Consider the following 8,461-nt stretch of genomic DNA (forward strand, 5'->3'; position numbering starts at 1 on the left):
TGAAGAAGATGAATGTTGCCTTCCCCAATGCCTTAAAAAAATTTTTGCTACCTGCTCCTCTGTAGGTATGTATTGTAGCTGAACAACCCCCCATTGTATACACTCTTTGATGAAGTGATATATGATGTCTATATGTTTAGACCTATCATGAAACACTAGATTCTCAAACAACTTGATGCAACTCTGATTGTCGCAATGTATCACAATAGTCTCAACCTTTTGACCAAACAAGACTACTAACAACTTTTGAAGCCATATAGCTTCACATGTTGCCATGCTAACTACTATGTTTTTTGCTTCTGCTGAAATCAGAGCCACAGACTTCTGCTTCCTATTGAACCAAGAGACAACTCCTAATCCCAAACTAAAACAACACCCTGAAGTGCTCCTTTTGTCCATTATATTGCCTGCCCAATTTGTGTTAGCATAGCCTATCAATTTGATACCTTTAGCTCGAACATATATAATCTCATTCTCAACTGTACCACGCAAGTAACACAAAACATGCATAGACGTTGTCCAATGCATTCTCTTTGGTTCAACCATTGGCTGACTAAGAGAATTCACTGCAAATGTTATATATTGCCTAGTGTTGACCAAATACATAAGTGAACCAATTGACTGCCTAAATAAGGTGGGATCTACATCCTTCTCCTTAGATGTATCTATCTTCTTCCAATTCGTGATCACAGGTGTAGACAAGGCTTTACAATTCCCCATCTTGAATCTCTTCAAGATTTCAATGCAATATTTCCCTTGACCAAGGAAAATCACTCCATCTATCTGCCACACCTCCATGCCTAGAAAGTAGTGCATAAGTCCCAAATCCTTCATCTCAAATTCTTCTACAAGATTCCACTTGCAATGCTCTGTGAGCCCTAGTGCAACTATAAGAAACAGATCATCCACATAAAAACAAGAATGAGAGCCTCACCCCCAACCACCAAGTAGTAGAGGTTAGCATCTGCTTCACTCTTCACAAAGCCCATTTCCTATAAGAGTGTATCAATGCATTCATACCACCACGCTCTGGGAGCCTGCTTGAGTTCGTACAATGCTCTTTTCAATCTGCACACATGGGTCTCTATGTTGTGTGCTACAAAGCCTTACGGTTTCTCTATGTATACCTCCTTCAACTCACCATTAAGAAATGTTGTCTTGACATTGATTTGATGGATTTGCCATCCCCTCTGTGCTACAAATCAGATCACAGCTTGTATAAAAGTATACTTGGCCACTAGAGCAAATGCCTCCTCATAGTCTATTCCCTCCTTCTGAGAGAACCCCTTTTCCACAAACCTTGCCTTGTATTTCTCGATGCTACCATTTGCACTCTTGTATTTATCGATGCTACCATCTGCACTGTGCTTTATTTTATAGATCCAACATGATCCAACAACTGCACTATTTGTTTGTTTAGGCACTACATCCCACACATCATTCTACATAATTGAATTACACTCAACCATAGCATCTTGCCACACCTAATGCTCTACAGCCCCCTAATAACTAGAAGGTTCACTACCTACCAACTGACTAACTAATGCCACAATCATTAAACTTGGCCAATTGTCTCCGTTGCCTAGTACTCTTCCTAGGAGTTCCCACAAAGTCCCGAGTATCCCTTTGTGTATCTTGAACCTCATGGTTTCTGCAGGCCACTGTAGAGGATGAAATAGCAACCTCTAAGTCTTCTAGATGCATTTCCTGTTGTATTTGTTGCTCCATACTCTGTGAATCTTCACCACCTAAGTTGATGCTTCTACTGGTAACTGTACTTGAGCTTTTTTGTCCTTGACTAAGCCTTGGAGCTTCTGTTGGCTACTCACTCTGATCATTTGCTAGCAAATCTTTGGACCTTCCAAATGCCTTGTCCTCCATGAACTTAACATCACATCTGACTATAATTCTTTTAGTACTGGGGATAAAAATTATATATGCCTTTGAGGTTTCATTGTCCCCAACAAAGTACCCCCTCTCTGTAGTCTGATCTAACTTGGTACATGTATCACCTGGAATATGAAAATATGTCAAACTCCTAAATATCCTGAAGTGACCAACATCTGGCTTCTTTCTTGTGAAAGCTTCCTCTGGTGTCATCTTCCCTAGCATCTGGTGTGGAACCCTGTTCTGAATGTAAATTGTTGCACTGCACACCTATGCACATAAGTAGTGGGGCATGCCCTGGACATGTAGCATAGCCCTTGCTACCCCTAATATAGAACATTTATTCCTCTCAACAACTCCATTCTGTTGTGGATTGTAAGGAACAGTCCACTCTCTTGATTCCTTCCTTGGTATAAAACTCTTGGAAGTTATTTCCTTTGTACTCACCTCCATTGTCTAATCAAAGAACCTTTATCTTTCTTCCTATCAAATTCTCCACAAGAGCCTTGAACTCTTGAAATCAACTAAAAACCTCATCCTTGGTATTCAAGAGGAATATATAGGTCTTCCTGGAGAAATCATCAATAAAAGTGACATAGTACTCATATCCTCTGAGAGACTTTGTTGACATCAGTCCACATACATTTGAATGTACTAGATCAAGAACATCCTCAGATCTGGTGTCACTCCTTGGAAAATATGCTTTCGTAAACTTCCCCAATATGCATCCCTTGCATACATCATCATGCTCTGTGATCACCTCTGGAACACCTGTCACCGCTCACGAAGCAATTTAAGTGCTCCATGATGAATATGGCACATTCTCCTATGCCATAGCTCTCCAAGATCTCTAAGATTATTGTTGCTCATGAGTGCCTTAGGAGTATCAAACTGTAACCTATAAAGGCGACCACTCCTAACTCCAATAGTTATGGGTGATTTCTAATCCTTATGCTTAATTAACACATGTGTCCCTCTAAAGAGTACATAATACCCTTGATCTTGAAGAATAGATACATAAATCAAATTCCTACCTAAGTGTGGCACATGCAACACATCATGAAGTGGAATTATCTTTCCATTCTCCCTTTGAAATAGAATAGTCCCTTTCCCAACTAGGTTGAGTTTGGACAAGTTTCCCATAGAGATTTGGATATTGGTGTTCTCCTCGTCATAACTGGAGAAGTACTCTCTCACTCATGTCATATGAAATGACGCCCCACTATCTATGTACCAAACACACAGTGAGGTTGAGCGCTAACCATACAAGCTATGAGTCCAAACTCATCTTCCATTCTACTGGAGAGTTCTTCAGCAAGTGAACTTATCTTCCATTCTACTGGAAAGTTCTTCTACACTTGCTGAAGCTACCACCTACTTCTTTGCCTTCTTCCTATCTGGACAATCACTGACATAGTGACCATACTCATGACAACCAAAGCACCTAACCTTAGAAAGGTCGAACTTTGTGAATTTGATCCTTTGCTAGACCCCTTCTTGCTTTCCCTTCCCTGCCAGGGCAACATTTTCTTGTTCCACCTCACTTTTCTTACTCTTGTTGGCCCCATTGACAAGACTTGGTCTAAACTCCTCCTGAGTGAAATCAACCTATAGTCGATCCCAACTCGGTAACGTATCTCGTCCACTGATAACTTGAACAAAGACATTCCACTGCTTAGAAAACCCATTTAGGGCTATAAGTACTAACTCATCAACATTGGGACTATCTCCAATAGCTATAACTCGTCCTTGACAAGTCTAAGCCTAGTGAGGTAACTTGTGACGTCTTCTCCTTGGTTCATCCGAGCATTCTTCAACTTCTCTTTGAGAATCATCTTCATGTTGGTGGTAGCATTTTGGATAGATTTAGAATGACATCCCACATCTTCTTCGTTTTATCTAGCTTCGAGATATGTGCAACAATACGATCCTTGACACCATCAAGGATTATACTACTCACCTTGGCATCGTCCCTATCTGTTGCAAGTAGCGTCGCATCTGTAGGTACAACTTCAACATCGGTAACATAATCCTTGATACCATTTTGTTCCAACAATAAAGAAAGTCAGGCCTTCCAAACACCAAAATTCGAGGCACCATCCAATTTGTCGTGATCTCTCAAACCAATTGACACCACCTTAAGGGATTAAAGCAATAATAAATCTAAAGAGATCAATCTAGGTTTTAATAAACCCTCAATTTATTCCCTAGGGAAAAACTCTTCTACCCTCAACACTTCTCTGATACCATGTGAAAATTCCTACTACAGTCACTGATTATTAATCTCCTATCCTAAACGATCATTTAATTGTCAAAAATAAATTCACAACTAATATCAAAAAATAGCACAACTGTGACCTCACCAATAAAATACGGAGAGAAATAAGCAACACAATTAACACAATATTTTCGAACAAATCGTCCCTGGAAAAACCACTGAGAGAAAAACAGTTAATCAAGAGATACAAAATTCATTGTCTATCGCTAACAGAACTCCAGCAACCTCCCAATTTCTCCCATTGATATTTCTCCACTGCTATCCCTAACACTATCACTATGCCCTTGCTAGCATTGCAAGACTATTTGCTATCACTACAAATTCATTTGCTAACACTTAATTTACAATTCCTCCAGGTTAGAACTTGATAGGGATTGTAAAAACATTAACAAATCAATGGTGTATATCTATTCATGTTATGAAAAGAATTCAACATATGCTAGTGCGAAGAAAATTAATTTACCGGATAATGAAAGTTAGTGGATTAATTCCTCGGAATAATAAGATGCAACTTGCCTACTAAATGGAATGACTAACATGACTCTAACATGAACAAAGTATGCAGATTATTGTATGGTAGATTTTGCTATAGCGCACCAATATTAAGGTAATTAATTCATAGTTTTTATCTATGTAGCCAGCTCATTCCCTCCAAGCATACGAGTCCATTTTAGATTCTAAGTCAGTTTAAGCAAGGGTTCTGCCAGGGTAATCCTAGACAAAGCCACAACAATTTTTTGCAGATTTCAAAAGACCCACATTGAATCCGCTAGAAATTATTAAGTTTTGGATTTTTTTATTTTACCTTTTTTCAACTTCGAACTTCAGTTTTAATTATTATTAACAAAAAAGTGCAAGGTTGTGTACCCTAGAAGTGACTTGTAAAGCTACATGATATAAACTTGGATATTGATATGTGATATGATGTCAAAGCATGTTGACTTGGATGCTTTCACTTAACTACAAAGATAAAGATAACAAGCATACTTTCCACTAACCTAAAAGGAGATAGATAGTGTGCATGCTTTTAAAAATAGATGCATGTAATGGCAATGCTTGTGTTGCTTCTAATATACCCGCCCATCTAATGTCAATGATATTGATGCTTTTTTTGACACTGATTGTTACCATTATATTTTAATAATGAACAATGAAGATTTTCATGAGCTTCAAGTTTGATAGTTGGCATTGCATTAGTAATTTCTATGTTTATGGTGGTTTTGTTTATTATATAATGTTGTGTACTATTCTAGAGTAAATTCTTGTTTCCCGATGCAAACATACATTTATGATTTTTGTAAGGAAAACCTAACCTCATTTTTTGTTGTTGAATTTGAAAACCTAACCCAAAACACCTACCATAACTAGCTACTTAGTTTTTTATTACATTAAAATATGTTGATTTTGCAATTTCTCTTACTGTTTTCTTTGCCACAATTAACATTTATATGCATCCTAGGGAGCTATGGTTGATGAATTGAGCACCATGGGGCTCTCTATATCCCCACTTACTCTAGGGAATTGGTGAAACACTACCAAGAGGATGAATAGTGGGAATTGAAATTTCTTCTACATAACACAATCTCTGAGAAAGGGGACATCCCTTTTGTACTCTAAACCACAAGCATCACAGGATCATATTTAGGGTTTACGTACAATAGGAATATTTACTATTTAACAGGCATGTGACTAGGACTCAGATCATCAGATGATGAGTAGAGAATAATTTAAATCCATGCATAGGCACTACAATTATCATGCCTCCAAGCAAAAGAGTGAATTGAAATTAATTTTTGCCATTAATATAGAATCCTACGACGGTCTTTCTGTTTTGACCAAATTTAATGGCTTTTGCTAAACCATTCATAAAGCTGGAATGTCAAATTTTAATCCAGTGACCTATGAAAAACATTGCCTAATCAAAGAAAATTATAGAATTCAATATGGTACATCAGATATAAGTCTACCATAGAAAAATGGACCAACCCTTGAAGCATAACAAATTTGAGAAAGGAAAAGATTCAAGAGATCTAGTAGGGGTTGAAGAAAAAGAAACTCTCCAACTAAAAAGAACTAACTCAATTTTTCATGAAGAGAGAGGTATGAACTATGAAATATACATGCAACCATAACATAGATAAAATTTTAGTATAATTGAGGATCAACCAAATTTCTCAAAATCACAACTACCAAAGAACTAACTCAATTTTTCATGAAGAGAGAGGTATGAACTATGAAATATACATGCAACCACAACATAGATAAAATTTTAGTATCATTGAGGATCAACCAAATTTCTCAAAATCACAACTATCGTGAAGGGAAGAAATCCAATGCCAATATCACAAGAAGTTCATGGTCAAGACCTGGTTAATGGTGCCAACTTCAAACACTTAAAAAGATAAGGATCGCAAAAATGACAAATTTATTGTGTGTTTATGCTTTGCAGCTTCTTGTTAGTAAATTCAATGCACGTGCCAATGTTATGAAGAATTCATTGTCCCAAGTTGTAGTCTAAATAGTTAAGCCATTGGAAGACACAAATAATGGTTGCAACTTCAAAACCACAAATAAGACTACTAGCACAAAGAAACCATCAACTCAAGAGCCCTAAGAGTTGTCCATTAACTTTTAAGGTGTGAGAATCCCAGGGGTTTTCTAATTCCCCTAATTATCAAAATGAAAAAATAAAAAATGAATAAGACTTCACCAAAGTTGCACGAATATGGATATGGATACAAATACAGAAACGGTATTGGGTACGCATAAAGCCATTTATTTAGATGCCCAATATGGATACGGTTGGACAACATTAATAAATAACACACATACATATATTTAACATAGTTTCCTAAGTTATTGTAGGATATTTTCATTACTTCAAAAGTAATATTGACACATAAATGCTACAGAAATATTTATAACTTAATTTAACGCTCTACAATTTGTAAACACAATAGAGTTGCATTAGAAGATAACCCAAAAATGGGTTTTTGAAATAGAAGATACATTTTATTCATCTTTCTCATCTAGTGGAGGTTTTTTTTTATACTATTTTTTAAAAAATTGCTTATATATATATATATATATATAACATTAAAGGGCAGATTGACATCAATTTTTTTTTTTTTTTAAGTCTCATAATATTTGATACGGTTAGAAAATCAAGACATGGGTACAGATTGGATACGTTTCCAAATTGGATACAAGGATACACGCGCCCAATGAGGAATAGAGGAGTTTCCGGCAACTCTGGACTTCACACATAAAGCATCTTTTGTTTGATGAAACACTCTTATCGTAAACAATCAAAATCCCTTCTACAAGGTGCATCCTCACCCCCAAAATCCTTGGGTTTTTAGGAAAGGGATGTTTCCAAGGCATAAGGACTTAGGAAAACATCTCCTTGTTGTTTCACCTCTTCCACTAAGCTGGGGACATTTCCAGGACATCCCTATAAAAAGGAGGTGTTTCCAGGACAACCTCTGGCACTAAGCTTGGTGACACTAGGGCATCCCCAATATGTTTGAAGGACTCCCAAGAGTCTCCAAAGCATCTCCAAGACTTCCAAGCACTCCCCATGGCAGAAAAATGAGTAAGTCAATCTTTCTACAATAATCAAAAAGTGTTCCCAATCTATGTGTCACAAACCACAAACCTAACGGTTATGGGCCCCACCCTAGGCACTCACACAAAACTTATTACAAGGCATCTAAACTCCATGCCAAATCACTCCTGAGTTTCAAAAAAAGTAAGAACTTCGTATTGCAAAACAAAGTGATAAAATTCAAAATTACAAAAATAGGTATTGCGAAACAAAGTGATAAAATTCAAAATTACAAAAATAGGTATTGCACCTTGACCTCATTAAGGGGCACTACCCCCAAAACCTCCACCCATCGCCATCCTACTGGGATCCCCAAATCTAGGCCCTCAATCCCTAGCAAAGTTCAACCAAAGTTGGAATAGAACCCAGAGTGTGATGAAAATGCAATATTCACGAGTACAAAGGCAGTTGAACTATTCTCAACATAGACATGCTAGTCCCATGTAAGTGCATCTATAAAGAACAGACCCCTCATAGATCAAAAACCCGGGCCAGTATTTGCCAGCATAACAGCTTAATGAGTAACTCACACGCAAAATGCCTTATATAGTGCGTCCACAAGGAGGTTTGGTCGACATTAAATAATTTCTTCCTTCATTCATTTCAAAAGGTTTTTTAGTTGCATTTGAAAAAAGGCATGTCATAAAGGTTTGTGTGGTTTCAAAGGCCTTAATTTGAGTTTGGTGGTG

The sequence above is a fragment of the Cupressus sempervirens genome, chromosome 11 (assembly GCF_028749045.1).
Source record: "Cupressus sempervirens isolate cs-2001-9-10 chromosome 11, ASM2874904v1, whole genome shotgun sequence".
Classification (NCBI taxonomy): Eukaryota; Viridiplantae; Streptophyta; class Pinopsida; order Cupressales; family Cupressaceae; genus Cupressus; species Cupressus sempervirens.